We start from the raw sequence: 24,663 nt of genomic DNA on the forward strand, positions 1-24,663 counted from the left end.
TTTATATATTCGCTTTATACTTAATAAGGAAATAATTCAGTTGTATCGAATGTCCTTATAATATTAATAGTGAAAGTCTTAAAAATATCACAGTATAGTTTCAATATAGGTTGTCTCCCTTTAGGGCTTCTATTTACAATGAGTCACCTCCATCTCATGAGGTAAGTGCTGCGTGATATAAAGAGAGCCTCAGAGGCACCAGAATCTTTGCTGCTTCTTGGTGTATGGTGTATTTGTGTATTTCTAATGAGTGCAAAAATAGCATGAAACTGTACTTAAAGGGAAAGTCAACACCAGAATTTTTGTTGTTTAAAAAGATATATAATCCCTTTATTACCCATTCCCCAGTTTTACCTCTGTAATTACCTTGTATCTATGCCTCTGCAAACTGCCCCCTTATTTCAGTTCTTTTGACAGACTTGAATTTTAGCCAATCTGTAATGCTCGTGGGATATTCCACTATCAGACCAAACTTGGCCAGTAGTCTTCTTATCCCGGCATCAAGCTGAAATGATAAGGAATATCCCAGAGCAGAGAAAGTTTGCAAAATGAGATAAGCGGTTCTCACAATATGCAGGGTAGTCTTTGACGGCAACAGGTAGGGAATCAGCGGCTTGTCAGTTCAAAGGTAAACCACTTGAAAGACTGGAAACATACAGGATAGTCTTTGACAGCAACAGGTAGGAATCAGCGGTTAGGCAGTTCAAGGGTACACCACTTTTAGGACTGGAAACAGACAGGATAGTCTTTGATGGCAACAGGTATGGAATCAGAGGTTGGGCAGTTCAAGGATAAACCAATAGAATGGTCAGGCAGGCAGAGTTCGGCAACAGTAAGGAAATCCAAAGGTTCAAGAGATAAACAGATAAAGTGGTCAGACAGGCAGTGTTCAGCAACAGTATGACAATCCAGTATTTTAGGGTTAAGCAAGCAGAGTAGTCAGACAGGCAGAGTTCAATAACAATGAGGCAATCCAGTACTTTAGGGGTTAAGCAAGCAGAGTAGTCAGACAGGCAGAGTTCAATGACATTGAGAAAATCCAGTATACAGTAAATATCACACCCAGGAGCACACTAAGTAACACCTATACTTGGGCAGTGATAGGTAGAAAGTAAGCAACTTACATAGGCGCAGGATTCGCGCCACAGGAGATGCTGACCAGCTTCAGAGTTAGAGGAGCGTGTGGCGATGACATCACCGCAGCACGCACAGAGGAGCCGACTTTACCCTAGGCAACAAGCAGAGCAGCAGGTGCCACATCCCTAGCAACAGCTAGAGTGGCGCGGCGTGACACAATCAGTGCTGACTCCCAGATAACTTCACGTGCGTGAGCTCAATCTTATCTATATGACACACATGAACTAACGGTCTCTAGTGGTGAAAAACTCTCAAAATGCATTCACATAAGAGGCGGCCTTCAAGGTCTAAGAAATTAGCATATGAGCCTACCAAGGTTTAGCTTTCAAGTAAGAATACCAAGAGAACAAAGCAAAATTGGTGATAAAAGTAAACTGGAAAATTGTTTAAAATGACATTCTCTATTTGAATCATGAAAGTTTATTTTAGACTTCACTGTCCCTTTAATTAGTCGTTAAAAACACTAGGATACAACAATGGTCCTGCTCTCATTTAATGCCCTCAATAAACAATGAGGTATTGTACTAAAACCTAATGGTTAAAGTCATCTAAAAAAAAAACAAACAAAAAAATTAACGATACTTCATTTTTATCATGAAAATGGGTTGCATTAAAGGGACAGTCCACTCCAGAAATTGTATTGTTTAAAAAGATAGATAATCCCTTTATTACCCATATTAGTATACTTTTTTAAAGGGACAGTCAACCCAAAATTTCAAATAGGTAATTCCTATGAACTTGCTAACAATTATTATTTTGAACTATAGCCCAATTTAGTAGCCTAAAGTGTTTCTAAGTATTAGTACTTACTTTTGTCTCATGTGGCTGTTTAAAATGCCCCTCTGCCCCCTCCCATATTTCTTCACCACTATCTTCATTGTGCAGCTCTAACAGCTCATTTTCGTCCGTACACACTCCTGTGTCACTCCCGTGTTTTGCGCATGCGCAGTGCGCCGATAACGCTGTACAGGAAAATGAGAAGGGATTTAGAGATCCTATTTGAAACCTCCCCCCTACAGCGTTATCGACGCACTGCGCACGCGCAAAACACGGGAGTGACACAGGAGTGTGTACGGGCGAAAATGAGCTGTTAGAGCTGCACAATAAAGATAGTGGTGACCAAATATGGGAGGGGCAGAGGGGCATTTTAAACAGCCACTTGAGACAAAAGTAAGTACTAATACTTAGAAACACTTTAGGCTCCTAAATTGGGCTATAGTTCAAAATAATAATCGTTAGCAAGTTTATAGGAATTACCTATTTGAAATTTTGGGTTGACTGTCCCTTTAACTCTGTGATTACCTTGTATCTAAACCTCTGCAAACTGCCCCCTTATCTCAGTGCTATTTAATGACTTGCATTTTAGCCAGTCAGTGATGACTCCTTTGTAACTCCACAGATTGAGCACAATGTAATCTATATGACACACATTAACTAGCAGTGTCTTATGCCAATTATGGCATGGATCCCTTTCAAGCAGGCCGCTCTAAAGTCCCTATTATTACAAGAAATACAGCAAAGCCACAAAACAAAAGTAGACTGGCTATCAGGGAATGCTGCCACTAAAATAAAAAAGGGAAAGTAATAGCAAAATTAAACTATGGGGATTTAGATCATTTAGAGCATGCAATTTTAACAACCTCCCAATTTTCTTCTATTCTCAGATTTGCATTGTTCTATTGGTATTCTTTCTTAAAGAGAAAAACTCATTAGGCTTAAGACAAGCAATGCATCAGTGGGAGTTAGCTGGTGATTGGTGGCTTCATATATATGCCTCTTTTTATTAGCTCAACCAATGTGTTCAGCTAGCTCCCAGTAATGCATTGCTGTTCCTTAGCCTCCTCTTCAACAAAGATACCTAGAGAATAAAACAAATTTGATGTCAAAAGAAATTTGAAACTTGTTTATATTTGCCTGTATCTGCCTGAGTCATGAAAGTTCAGTTTTGACTTTACTGATACTTTAAAAATATGTTACTAAAAAACATTGGGACATTATTACAAATTGTATATATGTAACATTGTTTATTTTTTTTGGCTTCTTTTTTTCAAGACAAAATACATTTACTGGTCTGTTTAATGTTAATGAAGCTCATTTAAATAATGGAAGCAGCAAACATTTATGTTTATATAAACTGTTAAAGGGACACTGAACCCATTTTTTTCTTTTGTGATTCAGATAGAGCATGCAATTTTAGAATTATAACCTATTTTTCTGTAGTGTAGCTGCCCCCCCTCAATACCCTACCCCCTCCCAGATTCCTTTCCCAATAATTAATTTCCCCCCTCCCACTCCCTCCTTCACTGTATACTGTCAATGTGTGTCTGAACTAAGTAGCGCACACACTCCTGCCCCCCTCGTGCGCTCCCGATGACCTCGCTGCACCCGGATCTAAGCTGAGAGGAAGTGAACCAGCGATGGGTCGCCCACCCGCCTCCCTCGTATCCCTCCCATGCTACCAACAATCGGCACCATCGATGGCCGATGCAGAGAGGGCCACAGAGTGGACCTCTCTGCATCAGTGTGATTAAAGTTAGAGGGTAGTACTAAAGTTAAAGGGTAGTAGATTCAGGAGAAATTTGAGGAAGCATTTTTTTACAGAAAGGGTGGTGGATTCATGGAATAAACTTCCATTTGAGGTGGTAAACACAAAGACTGTAAAGGAATTTAAAAATGCCTGGGACATGCATAAGGCTATCCTAAGGAAAAAGTAACATGTAATATGGGTAGACTTGATGGGCCTTTTTGGTTCTTATCTACCGTCAAATTCTATGTTTCTATGTTTCTATTAAAAAGGGTATTGCAGGATTCCTCAATATCGAGGCATCACTGCAATACCCTGGAAGTGTCTGGAAATGATCACAATCACTTTGGGAGCTTGAAACCCCAGAGGATGTGCCAGGCACGTCCTTGGTCATTAACTGACACTTTTTGTAGGACGTGCCTGACATATCCTCGGTTGTTAAGGGGTTAAATACGTTTTCATGCTTACACATGCTGATTTTACCTAACGGAAAAATATTAAACGTGCACTATTAAACTTTAATACAAGAAAACAGCTAGCTGGACAAGCTTGGCGTCCATTTTCATCTGCTCAAAAACAATGATTATTTAAAAGTTTTATGTAGTTCTTACAAGGTTATAGATGTGGAACCCGTTGCAAGATGTTTGTCTGGTATGTAACAATAAGTAAAAAAAAATAAGTATTCTTTTTAAAGGGACACTAAACCCAATTTTTTTTCATTTCATTCAGATAGAGCATGCAATTTTAAGAAACTTTCTAATTTACTCCTATTATCAAACTTTCTTCATTCTCTTGGTATCTTTATTTGAAAAAGAAGTTTAGATTCTGACCCATTTTTTGTGAACAACACGGGTTGCTCTTGCTGATTGGTGGATAAATTCACCCACTAATAACCAAGGGCTGCCCAGTAGTCGGAACCAAAAATTGGCTGGCTCCTTAGCTTAGATGCCTTCTTTTTTGAATAAAGATAGCAAGAGAAAGAAAAATTGATAATAGGAGTAAATTAGAAAGTTGCTTAAAATTGCCTGCTCTATCTGAATCACAAAAGAAAAAAATTGGGTTCAGTGTCCCTTTAACAAAATCATAATCTGGATTTTAAATCCAAAGGCTACATTCAGTGGCTCTCGCAAGAAAATATTTGCACATAGCGCATTAGTTGTTGCTCATGCACATCCCACAAAGGTACAATTTATTGTTGTGGTACAATAAGATATTTTCCAGGAAATGATTCTGATGCATATTTAACTGATTTATAGAGTGCACTCTATATACAAATGTGCACATCCACTGAAACTATACTCACAGTAGATGAAAGCGACAGAATGATATCTTGATTGATGGAAGAGGTCAATGAGTTTTGTACTCGGACACTGCCACAAAGATACATTCTAGTCTTAGAATACATGTAAAGCAGATTAATGTTCCATTATTGTTTTAATGAGGTCCTAATGTCACATACTAAATAACTGAAACCAACCAACTGGGTATCAGAAATTCAGTAATTAAAAAAAAAAAAAATCATCACAGAACCTTAAGAATCATATCTATAATATTTTCTAGGCAAGGAATATGATGCATGGCTCTAGTCTACATAACTGCATTATTGCTATATATGTATATCTGCAGTGTTAAAGGGACAGTCCAGAATTTGTATTGTTTTAAAAGATAGATAATCCCTTTATTACCCATTACATAGTTTTGCATAACCAACACAGTTATATAAATACACTTTTTAGCTCTGTGATTATCTTGTATCTAAGCCTCTGCAAACTGCCCCCTTATTTCAGTTCTTTTGACAGACTTGCATTTTAGCCAATCAGTGCTAAGTCCTAGGTAACTCCATGTGCGTGAGCACAGTGTTATCTATATAACACACATAAACTAACACCCTCTAGTGGTGAAAAACTGTCAACATGCATTCAGATAAGAGGCGGTCTTCAAGGTCTTAGAAATTAGTATATGAACCTCCTAGGTCTAGCTTTCAACTAAGAATACAAAGAGAAACAAGCCAAATTGGTGATAAAAGTAAATTGGAAAGTTGTTTAAAATGACATGCCCTATCTGAATCATGAAAGTTTATTTTGGAATAGTCTGTCCCTTTAATATACAGCATCACAACACAGAGTAAATTTTTTATTAAAGGGACACTCAGGTTAAATTAAATGTTCATGATTTAGATACAGCATGTAATTTTAAACAACTTTCCAATTTACTTCCATTAAAAAAAATGTGCACAGTCTTTTATATTTACACTTTTTGAGTCACCAAATCTTAGTGAGCATGTGCAAGAATTCACAGACTATACGTATATGCATTTGTGATTGGCTGATTGTTATCACATGGTACAAGGGGAGTGGAAATATACATAACTGAAATTTGTTATAAAAAAAATCTACTACTTATTTGAAGTTCAGACTAAGTGCTATTGCATTGTCTTGTTATCTTGCATTTGTTGATTATGCAAATCTAATGTGTTGACTGGTCCTTTAAGTCAAATTTTAAGTACACAATATTTCACAAAAATTATCAGACTTTTTGCTTTTTATGCATCTTAAAAGGGACATTTTTAAATACATTAATTTTTTTTGTAAAATGAATGTTCCTGAGCTGAGAAAAAAACAAACTACCATTTATGTTTTTATACTTATGAGGTGTGTCCCTCTTTACCAATAAAGTAGTGGGAATTCTGCTTTTCAGCCAGTGAGCAATCAGTTATTAATGCCCAGTTGTACTCAGATATGCATTTCCTGTTAAATAATCATAATAAAAAAACTGCTTTAACTTTAAACTTTTTAAGCAAAAAAAATTTTTTAAGATGTTTTTATATTGTTCAGATGAATAAAATAGATGCTGAATTAATGTGACAATCATATTTAAAAAATAAATTATAAAAGGAAAATTCAAATGAAAACAATACTGTTTATGCTATTATGTTGTGATCTCCATTTTCATTATTTAGCAAACCTGTTTCTGCCATTATTCTTGAGGTAATCAATTATATTCTATTAATAAAATGTAAGCTGCCTCCAATTACTGAGAATAGCAAGAGATAATCTTTATGCTCTCTGTGATTACAGTAAAATAAAGGATCAGCCGTGCAATTAGTGCTTCTGATTGGATTAACGGCAGCTTCTGCTCCGGACCTGCAGTGCACCATGGGTCTTGAGCAGCACTTCTACTGTGTGTTTAACTCCTTTGCCTGGGCTTAACCCACAGTAGAGTAGGGTCGATAATCATAAAATAACATGCTCTAATGGATTAGAGCACATAATTAAGGTCCTGTAAGGGTGCATGAGCTTCAATAACTTTTTTTTTTAATTGTCTTCTTTTGTTTTAGTTTAAAGGGATAAGAAAGTCAAAATGAAATGTGCATGATTCAGATAGGGCATGCCATTTTAAGACACTTTTGAATTCACTTCTATTTTCAATTGTGCTTCGTTTTTTTGGTATCCCTTGTTGAAAAAGAATATGCACATATCCTACACTAGTGGAAGCTAGTTGCTGATTGGTGCCTGCACACATTTGTCTCTTGTGATTGGCTAACAAATGTGCTCAGCTAGCTGCAGGTAGTGCATTGCTGTTCCTTTAGCAAAGGATAACAATATAATGAAGCAAATTTGATAATAGAAGTAAATTGGAAAGTTGTTTAAAATTGTATGTTCTATCCAAATTATGAAATACATTTTTGTGGTTTCCTGTCCCTTTAAGTATGTATTAATATACCATTTCTTTTTTTATACATTTTTACAAGTTTTAATTATTTTTGTTAGTACCTTAAAACACTTAAATGATTATTATAATTAATTTAGTGCTACAGTGAGTTAAAGTCTATTATGCCAATTTTATTAGCCAATTGGAACCCTTCATCACTAATCAAGCTAAACTGATTGTATCAATTAATAAGTCAATAATCTTAAAAACAATCACAGTGTTTTCTAAGACTGAAATTGCTTATAGGGTGATAGGGAAATAACAGAGAGGGAGGGGGAGAGAAAAGAAGAGAGAGGAAGACTGAAAAAGAGAGAGAAAAAGATGGAAATGATGAGAGACAGAAAGACGGAGAGAAGTTAAGCTAGAGATAGTGAAAGAGATGGAGAGGAAATTATCAAAACCATCTATCAAGATAAATATTTCAATTTATTATATTATCATATAAAGCTGATTCCACATTATTAAAAGCTCTTTACTAAATCTTTTCTATATAAGAAAACAGAAACTGTAGCTTCTTCTCCCACTGGAGAGTTCTATGAATCTTTAATGACTTGAGACGATAGAGCTTTTAGCAATATGCTGTCTTGGTTTGTTCAATTTGTGGTGTGTATGCAGATTGTAATGCTAAAAGATGATACCCCGCAACAATGTAAAGTCACGTGACAACATATGTTTAGGAGATACAAGAAGTCATCTGTATATACACTTTATCACCTTTGTTAAAAAAAATCTATCATAAAATACATTTCTTAGATTAGAAATTCAGATGCTATTCCCTGAATTAAACCAAGGAATCTCAACACCCAAACTATGAAATATTTTAATCAGAATAGCTGATGAGAGTGGAATGTTGTAGTGAACAGTACGAGTTAGGTTTTAGTGACCGTGGGTGTAGGTGTTTGTGTTCTAAGGTAAGTCTGAGTATTCCAGTGGTGGTTGTGGGGAACCTGGGGTTTCACAACACAAGTCACTTCTAATAACAAGACAGTCTAGAAAGAAACACTGTGCCTTGCATCTTCCCCCCCCCCCCCCCCGGAGGTTCTGGGATACTTAGGATTTCAGGGAATATGATTACTCAGAGCAGGGTATATGACTGTGTTACCTAAGACTGAATTTTATTGCAGGCTGGTTGAACACATGACTTAAATGATGTTAAAGGGACAGTCTAGTCAAAATTAAACTTTCATGATTCCAATAGGGCATTTTAAACAACATTCCAATTTACTGTTATCTTCAGATTTGCTTTGTTCTCTTGGTATTCTTTGTGGAAAGCTACATCTAGGTAGGCTCATATGCCAATTTCTAAGACATTGAACTGCCTCTTATCTCAGTGCATTTTGACAGTTAGATACTGCTAGTTCATGTGTGTCATATAGATAACATTGTGTTCACTCCCGTGGAGTTATTTAAGAGTCAACATTGCTTTGCTAAAATGCATGTCTGTCAAAAGAACTGAGATAAGGAGGCAGTCTTCAGAGGCTTAGAAACAAGGTAATAACATAAGTAAAAAGTGTATTAATATAAACTGGGCAATGGGTAATAAAGGGGTTATCTATCTTTTTAAACAATAACAATTTTGGAGTAGACTGCCCCTTTAATATACAATTTCAAGTATGCAATAAAAATGCTTTTTCTGTTTAGATGAACTAAAACTTTAGGAAGACTTCCATTAGTTCAAACACCCAGGACAGGGCAGGTGCTCTTTTTTTTTTGCGTCCTATGAGTTATAAATAAAGCCAAGAAGTCTCATTTTGTGAAACGAGAAGCAGAGATGGTTTAGTCCATAAGTCAGCTTTGTTCTAGTGGGTAACAATGTGAAACCACAAATACAGTTAAAAGGGCATAATAGTGTTAAAAGAAAATGCTTGTAATAAAGCAATTTAACTGTTGCTTTACACACATCTGTGTTTAGCTCCTGTAAACAGATTAAACACATAGTTAAAGTTAGCTCTAGAGCAGCAATACAAAACTGGGAGCTAGCTAAACACATCTGGAGAGCCAATGACATGAGTGCCATCAATCTCCAGTTAATTTCCTGTAGTTTGTAAACTGAAAAATCCTTTAAAATGGAATCCTCTTTCTGAATCATGAAAGTTTAATTTTGACTTGCATCTCCCTTTAATCCAATTAATGAATCCATTTTGTAGAACCTTTACTTATGTCGATGACTCCATGTCAGTTTTCCCAGTTGCTGATAGGAAATCTGGGTAAGGCACATACAAAATAAATTTACAATAGCAATTGTTTTAGATTATTAATCCACTTTATTTTGACATCTGGACAGATAGACAAAGATGGGCCGAGAAAGATAGATAGATAGATAGATAGATAGATAGATAGATAGATAGATAGATAGAGATGCCAAAAAATAAATATTTGTGTGCATTTTTTAAAGCAATAAAATAGAGAAATTAAAACATTTTATTTATAAATTACTTTATTATATTGATAGTCTATTAAAGGGATACTAACCCCATTTTTTTTCTTTCATGATTCAGATGGAGCATGAGATTTTAAGCAACTTTCTAACTTACTCCTATTATCAATTTTTCTTTGTTCTCATGCTATCTTGATTTTAAAAAGCAGTACTGTAAGCTTTAGCCAGCCCATTTTTTGTTCAACACCTGGGTAGCACTTACTGATTTGTGGCTAAATGTAGCAAACCAATTAGCAAGCGCTACCCAGGTGCTGAACTAAAAATGGGCCGGCTCCTAACCTTTCATTACTGCTTTCTCAAATCAAGATAACATGAGAACAAATTAAAATTGATAATATGAGTAAATTAGAAAGTTGCTTAAAATTGCATGCTTTATCTGAATCATGAAAGAAAAAATGTGGGGTTAGTATCCCTTTAACTCTGTGAAAGAAGTGAGTATATAATATAAAAGTTGAATCTCAAAGCTTCTTATTTTATTTTTATATATAATTAGAGATCTGAGAGCAAAAAAGTCTCTTTGCCTCTAAAGTTGGGAAAAAACAAGTACAATTTGAAAGAAAGCAAGTGAGATGGACTGCTGTTTCCAATAGGCAATTAGTGAGAGCAGGCAGATCGATTAACAGACACGCTGTGTCATTAGCACGACTTGCCCAGCTCAATTATTGATCTTTTATTCATTGATCTGTCACACAGCATATCACAAGATATTAGCTCCTTCGAGTTCTGATTGTTCCAAGGAAGTGGCCTCTTTACTGTTCATTAGGATGTTTCATAAAATGGAAACAGTATCCAAGTGTCAAAAGCAGCATTATTACTCATATTACAAAATGTACTTGCTTTTCGATCCAAACCACTTGGAGCGCATCAAAATAAGGTAATTAAAATACAAGTTGTATTAAAGAGTAATTACCAAATCATGGAAATTATTTGCTGTTACACCTGACCTCTGACCTGATAAAGCCTAAAAAGTCAATAACAGCCGGGGCAGAAAAATAAGGGGCAGCTGGTGCAAAATCAGCAAGGCCTGAAACATCAGGGGTGGGGCATAAATCACATGTTTCTTAATCTGTTGGGAAGACAGCCTATTATCATCAATTAACTGTGCCTTGCATTCTCATCAGCATCTCCTTTCACTTCCCTGATCTGAGGTCGCACTTGGGCTTATTGATGGTAGAATGGAAAGGGCAGAGGCCATGCATGTTGCTTGTTCTTTTAATTGAGTATAAAGCTGTAATAATGGAGACATTTACCTAATATGAGATCTCACAAAGCCATTCAGATAAAATATATCTGAACTGGTGTCACTAATGTATATAGCTGTAATGTATGTAGGCTGCATAGCTAATCTGAGAAGTCATTAGAACTTATAGATATCAAAGTGTTGCCTCTGTTTTTTTGGTGAGTGAATAAAAACGTACACTAGATTTTTTCTATTGTGGCTGTAGTGATTTTTCCTGTGTAGAATTTTTGAAGCTTTAATTTGTTTGGCCAAATGTGTTACAAGAAATGTATAATCTTTAAAGGGACAGAAAATACCTTGTCATTACAAGACATTTCTGTTGAGTTGCTATGGAATAACATATAAACCATGTCTTAACTTTTTATAAACAGATTAACATACTTTTTACTGCAGTCAGTTTCTAATAGCCAAACCCCACCCACTATTTGCCATATTTAGAGGAGCCAATCAGGGGTTTAATTCTGTAGAGAACAAAGGTAGTCACTGTTATAAAGTTAGTATAAAGCGAATTGATTTGCAGTTGTTATTTGATAAAGACACTGATATTCAAAACCTCTCTGCTCAGGTGAGAAAAAAAGCAGATTTTATTTTGTATACAGCATTGTATTTAGGATTGTGATTTTACAAATTATTTCTATGCCTTGTATGTATGTATGTATTGGGTCCTTGTAAAGTGCGGCTAATCACCCGCAAGGGTCTCAAGGCGCTGCTCATTTTATCAACCTCAGAAGGATGAAAGACTGAGTGGACCTCGCATGGGATCGAACCTGCAACCCTCGGGTTGCTACAGAGCTCAGCCACAGTGCATTAGCATACTGAGCTATCTGTCCGGCTATGCCTTCACAGATTCTGCGTAACTTTAACAAATTAGGCTCAACTTTGTATATTTATGTGTATATTTTACAAATTAGATTGCACCTTGCATGTCTTTTATTTGAATTAAAACTGAAAAACTGTCAGCTTCAGTTTTCCAGAGAGCGTCATTACTTTTTATGGGCCAGATAAACATTCTCTAGTTTGTAGAGAGCTTAAAGTGCTGAATTCACAGGGGCAGAAATCACTGAAGTTTCTAAGAAAGGAGGAGGAACCTGGAAATTTCAGAGAGATAAGAGGTGCCTTCCATAGAAAGTAATGAAACTCTCTGGGATACAAAATTTCATATGGGAGCGAGAAAGTAACCAGAGAACCCCTGGGGCTGATATAAACGCTTAAGTGTATTGTGAATTTTGAGCAAACTTCACCTGCATACAGCTGGCTAGACATATCAGTGAGACCAGCTTGTTTAAAATGCTTACAAGATTTAACAAGACTTGTGAGAAAGCTTTAGACTTACCATTTGAAACTCCCCTGTTCAGACCAGGAAACTGCAGTGCCTCCCCCCCCCCCCCCCACACACACACACACTTTGTGAGAGTATCAGTTTTAGTTTTAAATTCAGCATATACAAGGTGCAATGTAATTTGTGAAAGCCACACAGAAATATACAAAGTATGATCCTAAGTTATTAGGTAAAACAGAAACTTGCAAAGCATAATCAGAATGTGTAAAAACACTGCTAGATCAAAATTTTAATGAGAAAGTGCAAAGCTTAAATTCAATAATACTGAAAGGACCCAATCTGAAATGTAATATAAAATAAAATTCAATGCACAAAGTCTAAGTGTAACAAAACTCTCATATCATGCAGTGCTATATTGCACTGTGCTTGTGTTTGCGTCACATAAATTAGAGAGATCCCGCAGTGCTAGGGAGTTGAACCTTGGTGAAGTATGAACTAGAATTTCTCTCCAAGCTGGAGAATCTTTGAATATTAGGGCCTGAGAGAGATACTATATTTACCAGAGTTAGCCTTGAGAAGTCAGCAAGATGTATTTCAAGTTCTGTGAATTAGAAATTACATGGAAGGGGTCAAAATAAATAATGGAGGTATATTGTGAAGATTTATAAAAAAAATCTGAAGGTGTTATTACTATACCTTTAATTGCTAAAACAAGAATGACATACTGAAAATTAGCACAGTGTTATTTAAGCATAATCAAAACTATACATTTTTACAAAAACACCCCCAGATGGGCTATTTTACTCTGGAAATTTAAAGATTTAAAGGGACATAATACTCATATGCTAAATCACTTGAAACTGATGCAGTATAACTTTAAAAAGCTGACTGGAAAATATCACCTGAGCATCTCTATGTAAAAAAGGAAGATATTTTACCTCACAATCTCCTCAGCTCAGCAGAGTAAGTTCTGTGTAAAAAGTTATACTCAACTGCTCCCAGCTGCAGGTAAAAAAATTAAAAAAAAATGAAGAAATGAACAGCAGCCAATCAGCATCAGCAGTGCTGAGGTCATGAACTTTTAATGTTATCTAATGAGATTTGACTTGACTCTCATGAGATTTCATTGTAAACTTCCTTTACCTGATTGGTGAAATAAGATGAGAGTGCACGATGCTCATCCCTTCAGATGTCCCAGGACAGAGACACTAAAATGCTGCTTAGAAATCCTTTACAATGGGAGGTGGCTACTGAGGAACTTTTGAGGTAAAATATCTTTCTTTTTTACATAGAGATGTTCAGGAGATATTTTCTAGTCAGCTTTTTACAGCTATGCTGCATCACTTTCAAGTGTTTAAACATTTGGGTATTATGGCCCTTTAATGATTATAGGCCTTGGCTTCTCATTTCTGCTGTTATCTCCACTGACTTTATTAGATCCAATCCTGTAGGCTTTCTTAAATGTTCTTATATTTGGTTGTCGTTCAAGAGAGAGAAAGAGAGAGAGAGAGAAATTTATTTTGAATTTATTACAGTATGCAAAATAATTTATAATAATTATAATGAATATTTCAAGAATTTGTTTGAGGTTAATAATTCTTCATGTGCGCTAACCCAACGTGTGTAACATATATTTTACATTCACATGTACTACTTTTTTTATTATTAAATATATATTTCTCTATATATGTGATAATGTTAATGCGAAATAGATAACTATACCGATATGTCTATATGAATAGATATACAACTATAGGTATATACATATATATATATATATATATATATATATATATATATATATATATATATATAACTATACAATAAAAATAACATATTACTGTATCTGAAGAACATTAAAATGTTAAATAAGTACAGTAAATATTACAGTTAAATACATATCTACACACACACACATATATTTATATATATATATATATATATTGTATATATGTATACTTACACATATTTAGACATGTACTGTATATATATGTATAAATAGAATATAGCCCTTTGATGTCAAACACCTTGTCATATATACAGTATACCTTTGAGAACTTATAACTTTTTTTAACATTTATGTAAGCATTTTTATCAGAAAGTATTTATATGAGTGTAACTACATTTTTCAATGTATTTATGTTTTCTTTAGCGCAACTTTTTTTAATGCACTATTTTTTAAGGTTTTCTGTCATGCTAACATGACAAGCTGGGCCACCATCAGGGGGTGACAGGGGTGTCTCCTGTCAGGGGCCCAATGGGCCAGGGGGGCCCCATGAGGCAAGAACTAAAAAAAAAAAAAATTGGCAGCCACCAGTGGGTACTACAGCAAAGTGCTAATTGAGCATAGGAAAAGTATTAGCATTTGAGAGGATTTATGAGTGTGCACTAAACCACTATGCACAGTGTGAGACAGACTTGGCACTTTGTTTGTACAGTGTGTGCCTGAGTCAGACGGCAGATCACTTTCATTTGCAGAATTTTATTTCTTTGTGCAATTTTAGATTGTAACTTCAGTGTGGTAGTAGTTGTATGGTGGGGCCAGGGGTCCATAAAAACACATTTTTTTAGCAGCAGTGTATTTATGATTATTTGACAGTGCTGTAGAAATTCTATATTTAAAACCCTGCAGAAATATTTCCTCCTCAATACACAAATGGTAGGTGCCCTTTTGGCAGATATGCATTTTTTATATTTTATATATATATATATATATATATATATATATATATATATATATATATATATATATATATATATATATATATATATATATATATATCAATGAACAAATGGCTGCACTCACTGGTCCTTTCAATCAAAAATATTTATTTCTGTGACGTTTCGGGGACCGTATCCCCTTCCTCAGACAGAGGACACATGCAAGATGCATCCCTTTATACAAACACCAATACAAACAAATAAAGACCCCACCCCCCACAAAGTGGAAATAAAACGCCAAAGGTTGTCATAGCAACCTCCCAAACACAGTGAACACAATGCATAAACAGTGATATACAAGAGACAAGCAATAATAAAGAAATAAATATAACCATCAATAACACATCTCATCAGTGATTACAGCAACAAGAGATAAAATTGCATTTCTAGTATACGTCTATGTTATCTACGCTGTAACCTTAATGTACTGCAGACACGCTACTGCTCACAAAGTATAATACCATTCATATGCCCTATTATACAAAAAGACGGTACTGTTAAATTTATATCCAAGCTTTGGGGAAGAGGAACAAAAAGAAGAGCAATTGTGCACATCCGTTAATATATAATTAAATAAATAAGTCAGCATTACATTCTCATACCTCAGAACTGCTGCATCTCAGAGCGTGCGTACATGCAAGACAGGGGGCGTTGCTAGCAGTGTAAGCCCGGAGACAGCATGTGGTACGTCATCACGTAACCCAATGTAAATACAGACTCAGCTGTTCACCCGGGGGAACACTCGTAGCACAAAAAGTCTCAAGCAGCAACTAACCCACCAACAGGCTAGTGCTGCTAATAGGTTACTAGGGGACAATAATCCTACAGGAAATCTGCATAATAAATAGGCAGTATACATGTAATGGCCGTATGTCATCTTACACAGTGTCTAGACCATACACAATATTAATACTACATAGTGCAGCTTGGGATATACCAAAATATAAATAATATTTAAAGGGATATGTAGGAAAATATATTCAAAATCTAGACAAATAATAAATTTAGACAATTAATAATTTTTTTTTTTTATATCTGTACATATACCAACTTGAAATAAGATGAACTAAGCTAATAAGGCGATCAATATGGGGTAGAGCCAGATATCCAAATAAATACATACTATTAGCTCAGGTTAATAAATGTAAAAAATATGAAAAATAATTATGAAAATGAAATGTAAACTATACATATATTAAAAATTGAACTATACATATAATGCAACAACCTATCTACTTCAAAGGGAAATAATTGTCACACCTGTTTGAACATTAAATGTTACCTAATCTCCAAATGAACCAAGGCTATTATAAACCTATGGGGCCCTAAGGCCCAAATAATCTATTAACAAATCTGTCTGTGAATGAAATAAAAAAAAACTAAGGTTACTAGACCTACCAAATTCTCATGGCTCATGGACTCCCAACGAAAAAAAAAGGGCTCATGGACTCCCAACCACAATGGATCATTGGACAACCCATTAAATGAACTCATTAAAGGAAACAATGCCAATCCAGCATTGAATTTAGTCCGTTAGGTTGGATGGTATTCAAACGATATGTCCAGCTGGCTTCAATTTGAAGAAGGATTCTATTTCTATCACCACCCCTCTTCAATGGGGGAACATGGTCTATGAGGACAAACTGTAGATCAGTAGGATTATGTCCCGCCTCCAAAAAATGCCTGGCAACTGGTTGGTCACTTTTGGTCACTTTTCTGATCCTTGATTGCTGTTCTTATGGCCGAACTGTGGTTCGCCATATGAGTTCGGGCGTCATCGGATGTTTTGCCCACATAGAATTTTGCACAACTGCAACTCAGTAGATAGATAACAAACGTAGTAGTACATGTCAGCCGGTGTCTTATGGTGAATTTTTTCTGCTCCTGGAAGCATTGAGTTGCACGTAGTGCATCCGATACACCGATAACAGCCAAGTTTTTATGGTTAAAGCCAGGTAAGTTGTTGGTAACAGTGGCTCGGATCTGTCTTCATGAGGAGATCCCTCAAACTAGTATTCCTTTTGTAGCCCACCCTAGGGGGTGCCCAATTAGATAGCGGAAGACTTGGATCACTTTGCTTAATGTGCCAATGGCGACGAAGACTCATCCCAGTAGTTCTTAAGTCTGGAGTATACTTGGTGACAAAAGTCATCCGTGGGTTTGTATCATCCATTTTCTTCAGATTAGCCAAATTGGCCACTGTGCACTTTTCTTTCGCTTGTTTAATACATCTTGGGTTGTACCCTCTATCCAAGAATTTGTTGCTCATTAGCTCTAATTGTATACTTTGATTGGAGTCATCACTTTTGTTCCTAATGACCCTTGTCATTTGGGCTTGAGGTATAGCTTGTAGTAATGCCGGAGGGTGACAACTAGTGGCATGGAGCAGTGCATTTCTATCCGTTGGTTTCTGGTATAGAGTATTGCCAAGTTTATTTTCTACTTTAAAGATCCTTAGATCCAAAAAGTCCACTGACTCTGTACTGTGTAACATCTTGAATTTCACTGGAGTATCCAGTTGGTTCAGAATAGTAAACCATTCGGTGAGGTCCTGTTCAGACCCTGCCCAAATCAGGAACAGGTCGTCTATGTACCTTTTGTAGAAAATTACCTCCTTCTTGTGTTGTACCGCCATTACTGTGTGCTCAAAATGTTCCATATACAGATTTGCCAGAGAGGGGGCCACATTCGAGCCCATGGCCGTGCCTGTGATTTGCTGATAGAAGGACTTCTCAAACCGGAAATAGTTGAGAGTAAGGCTCAAATCCAAATGTTCCAATAAATAATCAACAGGTGGGCCAACATAAGGATACTTCAATAGACTGTCACGTACACATCTCTTGCCATCTTCATGTGGAATTATTGTATATAGACTCGTGACGTCTGCTGTCACCAATAGCCAGTGTTCTTCAATCTCCAACGTGCGTAATGAAACAAGTAGTTGGGATGAGTCCCTCAGAAATGAAGCCATCTGTTTCACACATGGTTGTAAGTAATAGTCCACATAGATGGCCAATTTGGAAGTACACGAACCCCTGGCGGAGACAATTGGTTGTCCTGGAGGATGATTGATGTCCTTATGTATCTTTGGAAGCGTATACAGTATAGGGCACACTGGGTGTTGGACCTTCAGGAAAGAGACTGTTTCAGTGTCTATCCATCCGTTGTTATATCCTCGGTCAATTGAGGCAAAGATCAGTGACTGAAATCTTACTGTTGGATTCCCACTCAGCCGAATATAGGTTTTATTGTCGGCTAATTGTGTCATAATCTCATTCTTGTAGTCGCTATAATTCTGGACCACCACGGCCCCACCTTTATCCCCTGTCCTAATGATGATTGAAACATCACTGGCCAAGGATTTGATCGCCTCCCTTTCATCTTGGGGTAGATTATGCCGAAATTTAGATGAGGAACAATCACTTAGTTCTTGAGTGACCAACCGCATGTAGGTTTTTATGCTAGGATTGGAACTGATGGGGTCAAAGACACTCTGTTTCTTAAAAGGATTCGGCATGCTGTTGGCATCTTGATCCCTAAAGTGATGCTTGTACAAAAGGTACATAGACGACCTGTTCCTGATTTGGGCAGGGTCTGAACAGGACCTCACCGAATGGTTTACTATTCTGAACCAACTGGATACTCCAGTGAAATTGAAGATGTTACACAGTACAGAGTCAGTGGACTTTTTGGATCTAAGGATCTTTAAAGTAGAAAATAAACTTGGCAATACTCTATACCAGAAACCAACGGATAGAAATGCACTGCTCCATGCCACTAGTTGTCACCCTCCGGCATTACTACAAGCTATACCTCAAGCCCAAATGACAAGGGTCATTAGGAACAATAGTGATGACTCCAATCAAAGTATACAATTAGAGCTAATGAGCAACAAATTCTTGGATAGAGGGTACAACCCAAGATGTATTAAACAGGCGAAAGAAAAGTGCACAGTGGCCAATTTGGCTAATCTGAAGAAAATGGATGATACAAACCCACGGATGACTTTTGTCACCAAGTATACTCCAGACTTAAGAACCACTGGGATGAGTCTTCGTCGCCATTGGCACATTATGCAAAGTGATCCAAGTCTTCCGCTATCTAATTGGGCACCCCCTAGGGTGGGCTACAAAAGGAATACTAGTTTGAGAGATCTCCTCATGAAGACAGATCCGAGCCACTGTTACCAACAACTTACCTGGCTTTAACCAAAAAAACTTGGCTGTTATCGGTGTATCGGATGCACTACGTGCAACTCAATTCTTCCAGGAGCAGAAAAAATTCACCATAAGACACCGGCTGACATGTACTACTACGTTTGTTATCTACTGAGTTGCAATTGTGCGAAATTCTATGTGGGCAAAACATCCAATGACGCCCGAACTCGTATGGCGAACCACCGTTCGACCATAAGAACAGCAATCAAGGATCAGAAAAGTGACCAACCAGTTGCCAGGCATTTTTGGAGGCGGGACATAATCCTACTGATCTACGGTTTGTCCTCATAGACCATGTTCCCCCATTGAAGAGGGGTGGTGATAGAAATAGAATCCTTCTTCAAATTGAAGCCAGATGGACATATCGTTTGAATACCATCCAACCTAACGGACTAAATTCAATGCTGGATTGGCATTGTTTCCTTTAATGAGTTCATTTAATGGGTTGTCCAATGATCCATTGTGGTTGGGAGTCCATGAGCCCTTTTTCTTTTCGTTGGGAGTCCATGAGCCATGAGAATTTGGTAGGTCTAGTAACCTTAGTTGTTTTTTATTTCATTCACAGACAGATTTGTTAATAGATTATTTGGGCCTTAGGGCCCCATAGGTTTATAATAGCCTTGGTTCATTTGGAGATTAGGTAACATTTAATGTTCAAACAGGTGTGACAATTATTTCCCTTTGAAGTAGATAGGTTGTTGCATTATATGTATAGTTCAATTTTTACTATATGTATAGTTTACATTTCATTTTCATAATTATTTTTCCTATTTTTTACATTTATTAACCTGAGCTAATAGTATGTATTTATTTGGATATCTGGCTCTACCCCATATTGATCGCCTTATTAGCTTAGTTCATCTTATTTCAAGTTGGTATATGTACAGATATAAAAAAAAATTTTTTATTATTTGTCTAAATTTATTATTTGTCTACATTTTGAATATATTTTCCTACATATCCCTTTAAATATTATTTATATTTTGGTATATCCCAAGCTGCACTATGTAGTATTAATATTGTGTATGGTCTAGACACTGTGTAAGATGACATACGGCCATTACATGTATACTGCCTATTTATTATGCAGATTTCCTGTAGGATTATTGTCCCCTAGTAACCTATTAGCAGCACTAGCCTGTTGGTGGGTTAGTTGCTGCTTGAGACTTTTTGTGCTACGAGTGTTCCCCCGGGTGAACAGCTGAGTCTGTATTTACATTGGGTTACGTGATGACGTACCACATGCTGTCTCCGGGCTTACACTGCTAGCAACGCCCCCTGTCTTGCATGTACGCGCGCTCTGAGATGCAGCAGTTCTGAGGTATGAGAATGTAATGCTGACTTATTTATTTAATTATATATTAATGGATGTGCACAATTGCTCTTCTTTTTGTTCCTCTTCCCCAAAGCTTGGATATAAATTTAACAGTACCGTCTTTTTGTATAATAGGGCATATGAATAGTATTATACTTTGTGAGCAGTAGCGTGTCTGCAGTACATTAAGTTTACAGCGTAGATAACATAGACGTATACTAGAAATGCAATTTTATTTTGTTATTTACATATTATCTCTTGTTGCTGTAATCACTGATGAGATGTGTTATTGATGGTTATATTTATTTCTTTATTATTGCTTGTCTCTTGTATATCACTGTTTATGCATTGTGTTCACTGTGTTTGGGAGGTTGCTATGACAACCTTTGGTGTTTTTTTTCCACTTTGTGGGGGGGGGGGTCTTTATTTGTTTGTATTGGTGTTTGTATAAAGGGATGCATCTTGCATGTGTCCTCTGTCTGAGGAAGGGGATACAGTCCCCGAAACGTCACAGAAATAAATATTTTTAATTGAAAGGACCAGTGAGTGCAGCCATTTGTTCATTGATATTATTCACTTTTTGCATGCACCCTGGCACATTGAATTTTTAAGTGAGAGTGCTCTCCTGCTGCTTATATTTATATATATATATATATATATATATATATATATATTACTTTCCCGTTTACTGCCCCTTTATGCAAGGACTTTCCAGATGCAAGGAGGCATTTTATCTAAGATTTTTACACCTTCATAAAATGTTATACTCTCAGACTAAGATTGCTCGGTGCTTGAAATGAGACAGGTTAACTTAAAACTGTTCAGTTTACACTACAGCTGACTTAATTTTGAAATACATACCAACAAACCTAAATCCTGCATTTAACCAGATCTAATGGTATGAGTACCACAGCTTATGGTTCCACCAAGACCATATAGAGTACAGCATTTTCAAAATCCGTAAGTACAGCTGACAGATGGGAACATTTGTACACTATATTTGAAGTAGTGCTCTTGGTTGGGGAAACTGGGGAAAAAACAAACAAACATATGTCAACCTTTTAAAAGTACTTTTCTTCATCTAGCCATCTACCCAGATCATTAATGTACAATTTTGAATTCACAGAATTATTTTTGTTTGCACATTTACAAATATGATTCTTTAAAAAGTGATCTCTTAATTTCTGCAATTTTTTTTATCATGCATGTCACACACTGTTGATTTAGGGGATGCAATGTGCATAAATGTTTCCTCCTGTGAGTGTTTCTGTGGGTGTCTGTGTTAATGTCTTTGTGCTTTGGTTTGTGTCTCTATGAGTGTGTATGTATTTTTTTTCTGTGGGTCTCTCTATGAGGGTGGGTGTGTATGTCTTTGTACATTTTCTGTGGATGTCTGTGAGGGTGTGTGCATATGTCTTTGAGCTTTTTTCTATGGGTGTCTCTGTGAGGGTGTGAGTATGTTTGTCTTGTTTATTTTCTCTGGATGGCTCTGTTAGGGTGGGTGTGTATGCCTGTGTTTTCTGTGGATGTCTCTGTGAGGGTGTGTGTATGTATGTCTGTGTTTTCTGTGGATGTTTCTGTGAGGGTGTGTGTTTTATGTGGGTGTCTCTGTGAGGGAGTGTGTATGTCTTTGTATGTTTTCTGTGGATGTCTCAGTGAGGGTGTGTGTATGTCTTTCTGTGTTTTATGTGGTTGTCTCTCTATGTATGTATGTCTTTGTGTGTTTTCTGTGGGAGTCTGTGTGTGTGTGTGTGTGTGTGTGTGTGTACAGGGAGTGCAGAATTATTAGGCAAATGAGTATTTTGACCACATTATCCTCTTTCTGCATGTTGTCTTACTCCAAGCTGTATAGGCTCGAAAGCCTACTACCAATTAAGCATATTAGGTGATGTGCATCTCTGTAATGAGAAGGGGTGTGGTCTAATGACATCAACACCCTATATCAGGTGTGCATAATTATTAGGCAACTTCCTTTCCTTTGGCAAAATGGGTCAAAAGAAGGACTTGACAGGCTCAGAAAAGTAAAAAAAATAGTGAGATATCCTGCAGAGGGATGCAGCACTCTTAAAATTGCAAAGCTTCTGAAGCGTGATCATCGAACAATCAAGCGTTTCATTCAAAATAGTCAACAGGATCGCAAGAAGCGTGTGGAAAAACAAAGGCGCAAAATAAGTGCCCATGAACTGAGAAAAGTCAAGTGTGCAGCTGCCAAGATGCCACTTGCCACCAGTTTGGCCATATTTCAGAGCTGCAACATCACTGGAGTGCCCAAAAGCACAAGGTGTGCAATACTCAGAGACATGGCCAAGGTAAGAAAGGCTGAAAGAAGACCACCACTGAACAAGACACACAAGCTGAAACGTCAAGACTGGGCCAAGAAATATCTCAAGACTGATTTTTCTAAGGTTTTATGGACTGATAAAATGAGAGTGAGTCTTGATGGGCCAGATGGATGGGCCCGTGGCTGGATTGGTAAAGGGCAGAGAGCTCCAGTCTGACTCAGACGTCAGCAAGGTGGAGGTGGAGTACTGGTTTGGGCTGGTATCATCAAAGATGAGCTTGTGGGGCCTTTTCGGGTTGAGGATGGAGTCAAGCTCAACTCCCAGTCCTACTGCCAGTTTCTGGAAGACACCTTCTTCAAGCAGTGGTACAGGAAGAAGTCTGCATCCTTCAAGAAAAACATGATTTTCATGTAGGACAATGCTCCATCACACGCGTCCAAGTACTCCACAGCGTGGCTGGCAAGAAAGGGTATAAAAGAAGAAAATCTAATGACATGGCCTCCTTGTTCACCTGATCTGAACCCCATTGAGAACCTGTGGTCTATCATCAAATGTGAGATTTACAAGGAGGGAAAACAGTACACCTCTCTGAACAGTGTCTGGGAGGCTGTGGTTGTTTGGTGAACAAATCAAAACACTGACAGAATCCATGGATGGCAGGCTTTTGAGTGTCCTTGCAAAGAAAGGTGGCTATATTGGTCACTGATTTGTTTTTGTTTTGCTTTTGAATGTCAGAAATGTATATTTGTGAATGTTGAGATGTTATATTGGTTTCACTGGTAAAAATAAATAATTGAAATGGGTATATATTTGTTTTTTGTTAAGTTGCCTAATAATTATGCACAGTAATAGTCACCTGCACACACAGATATCCCCCTAAAATAGCTATAACTAAAAACAAACTAAAAACTACTTCCAAAACTATTCAGCTTTGATATTAATGAGTTTTTTGGGTTCATTGAGAACATGGTTGTTGTGCAATAATAAAATTAATCCTCAAAAATACAACTTGCCTAATAATTCTGCACTCCCTGTATGTCTTTGTGTGTTTTCTGAGGCTGTCTCTGTCAGTGTTTCCTTGGATGTATGAGCAAGTTTGAGTTTGTGTGTGTGTCCATTAACTGTTCCTTTTTAGGACATTTTAACCTTACTACTTATTATTCACATCTTTCTACAGACTTTGAGACTAACAAGACCTTTCTGGAAGTCACCAATCCACCATTTAACCTTTAAATTATTGTTTAGGCAGTTCAGGGCCCTTCCTTTCAGCCACTGCATGCTGTTGTCATCATTTAGTTGGCATCTTCCTTTACAAAAAGATCATCAGAACTCCATATTTTGTTTTCTAAATCTCCTTTTTTCTTACAAAACTGTAGTTTACCTCATTACTTGTCAGGTCAATATAAACAAGTGCTGAGTGTCTGTTTGGGTGTCTGTGTCTGAGTGTGTTTCTTTGTGTGTCTGCTAGAGTGTCTATATGTGAATCCTTATGTGTGTGTGTTTCAGTGTATGAGTGTATCTGTATTTTACTACCTTTACAACATTTCCAAGTTTAAATAGACACTTAAGAATAAAGTGCATATACGTTTTAGTCACTTGGTCGAAAATAGCACGTCAAAGGAGGGGGCTGATCAATGGTTAAGTCATGGGCCCCAAAATTTCTAGTGGCGGCCCTGCCTACAAGCATAAAGTGCGATTGCACTTTTGCAATCATAGTTACTTTTAACTGCTGCCCGCAAAAAAACAATATCGCTCACGCGCAACAGTTAGCACACCGACCACTAGCCCTTTTCAGCCATG

At 36.9% G+C, this 24,663-nt stretch overlaps 1 protein-coding gene and 1 long non-coding RNA gene across 4 annotated transcripts in view; one reads left to right on the forward strand and one right to left on the reverse strand.

The window, feature by feature from the left end:
- LOC128653160 (uncharacterized) overlaps positions 1-15,744 on the reverse strand; it is a 32,671-nt gene extending 16,927 nt beyond the window's left edge. Inside the window, exon 1 of the long non-coding RNA XR_008401336.1 lies at positions 15,652-15,744. This is a non-coding gene — a long non-coding RNA (uncharacterized LOC128653160). The remainder of the gene's footprint in view (positions 1-15,651) is intronic.
- Positions 1-24,663, forward strand: part of RAP1GAP2 (RAP1 GTPase activating protein 2) — a 695,842-nt gene that overhangs the window by 229,438 nt on the left and 441,741 nt on the right. The gene's annotated exons all lie outside the window — the stretch shown is intronic.

This window comes from Bombina bombina, chromosome 3, assembly GCF_027579735.1.
Source record: "Bombina bombina isolate aBomBom1 chromosome 3, aBomBom1.pri, whole genome shotgun sequence".
Lineage (NCBI taxonomy): Eukaryota > Metazoa > Chordata > Amphibia > Anura > Bombinatoridae > Bombina > Bombina bombina.